Genomic DNA, 2,029 nt, shown 5'->3' on the forward strand with positions numbered 1-2,029 from the left:
AGCTGGAGTGGGAGAGGACTGAGTGCACTTTGAGGTCCCAGCTGAGAGATCTTCAGAGCCAGATCATGCAAAAGCCGAAGAAGAAGATGTGGTTCAAAAAGCTTCTGCCTGGCTGAGAAGAGAAAATGCATGCAGGCTCAATTTTTCAGCAGCCATAAAAAGGAATCTTTTAGTTTCCCTATAATCTGCATATTTAGAGATGGACATATATTTTTAAACATTTAAAAAAACACCCAAAGTTGACGCAAGCTTTTAATTTGAAAAGTAAGAGAGAGAGAGACTGTTGTTTAAAGTATTTTATTCCAGATGAAAAGTAGAAGCTTGGGACGGCACCAGGCTATACTTTGCCTATAATCTGCATTTATTTTACAGACGCACATGTATTTTAAGTGTTTTATTCATCAGTATGGCATTTATCTTGTAGAGATATTTTTTTTGAAGTATTTCAATCATTTGTATGATTGTCGTTACTGGTTAGTTAAAAAAAAAAGAAAAAATATTTCAAGTATTTTATTCATTAGCATGATAGTTGACGGAAGCTTTTACTTTGAAAAGTAGGCTAAGAAAGATATTTTTTAAAGTATTATATGTTTAAAGTAGAAGCTCGGGGACGGCACCAGGTGGGATGTCAGAAGGATTTTTTTTTTTTTGTGGCCTATATCTGAATTTATTTTACAGACAGACATATATTTTTTAAGTATTTTATTAATAGCATGATAGTCGATGCAAGCTTGTTTTAATCCAGATGCAAGCTTTTATTTTGAAAAGTAGAAGCTCGGGGATGGCACCAGGCGGGACGGCATGAGACGGGACGGCATGACATGGGACGCTCCAGGCTGCAGCCATACACTGTTTTGTAAAGTGGATGAGAGCAGGCGGCAGCAGCTGGGGGCGGTGACAAAAAGCTGCGGTAAAGTCAAACAGTTTCCATCCGATTCCAGCAGCCTTAAAGATGAACTGAACTGGAATTTGAATAATGGTGATATAACAGATGTATTTTATTTCTTGTCACTGGTACCATTATTAAAATGGGTGAACTTGTTAAAAGGTATAAAATGGCAAGTTAAAAGTGTTGTTTTTGTTACATGGGCGCCGCCATGTTGGAATTCCACAATCTACTACGCCACTGGCATGGTAAGCTACTCCGTGGCTAACTAGCACTAGCAGCGCAGCCATAGGAACACCATAAAAAGAGTTGGAGGCTAGCGGACATATGGCTGGGGAAACGAGAAGAAATTAGTCTGGGGGGGTCACACTGTATTGCCCCTGGCTGCAGTAAGAAATTGTACAGGTGGGCTGGGGTTAAGACACATTTCCACAGGCTACCTTTGACAAGGAAAAAACAGTCCTCAACTCATTGCTAGCAGCTAGCTGCCTTAAAACGGGCTAGCCCTCCGACAGCACCTGGATTTTGAGTCCGTAGCATTGTTTAGCGACAGACGATTTGGAAAGCTGTGCTTTTGATACAACAGCGTCACTGTTGAGGTTAAGTCCAACAGACTGAAACCTGAGGCCTGCAGTCTCCAGTGCAGGGCAGACCGATAGACCACCGGCAAGTAACACGCCCGATGCTTCCTGCAGCAGAGACAGGGCGCTGAAACGCTCACGGCAGGCAGAGGACAGAGAGGGAGCTGTTAAATAACATCTTTAGAAAACGCTCTTATTATTGTAATATTGGTGGTTGTTATATTCAAGGTATTACGGTGTTACGTTTACGTAAGGTATTACGTTTCTTTTTATACCTGCGTGTATGCAATGTGTGTGAGTTGAGTTTTCCTCGTATACATTGAGAGTGACGGATGAACAGAGCCGTGCACATATGTGAAATAAATGACTTCATGGAACAAACGCTCCGCTTATACTTCCACGTCATGTTAAGCCTGCGCAAGTCAGTCAACTTAACAGGAGCGATGTTTACCGGTTATCAGCATACTATCAAATCTACTATTCAATTCAATTCAATTCAATTTTATTTATAGTATTAATTCATAACAAGAGTTATCTCAAGACACTTTACAGATAGACCACA

General features: G+C 40.7%; 1 long non-coding RNA gene across 1 annotated transcript in view; it reads left to right on the forward strand.

The window, feature by feature from the left end:
* LOC117945281 overlaps positions 1 to 2,029 on the forward strand; it is a 4,028-nt gene that overhangs the window by 1,493 nt on the left and 506 nt on the right. The window lies entirely within an intron of this gene.

Source organism: Etheostoma cragini, chromosome 5, assembly GCF_013103735.1.
Source record: "Etheostoma cragini isolate CJK2018 chromosome 5, CSU_Ecrag_1.0, whole genome shotgun sequence".
NCBI classification, from domain to species: Eukaryota; Metazoa; Chordata; class Actinopteri; order Perciformes; family Percidae; genus Etheostoma; species Etheostoma cragini.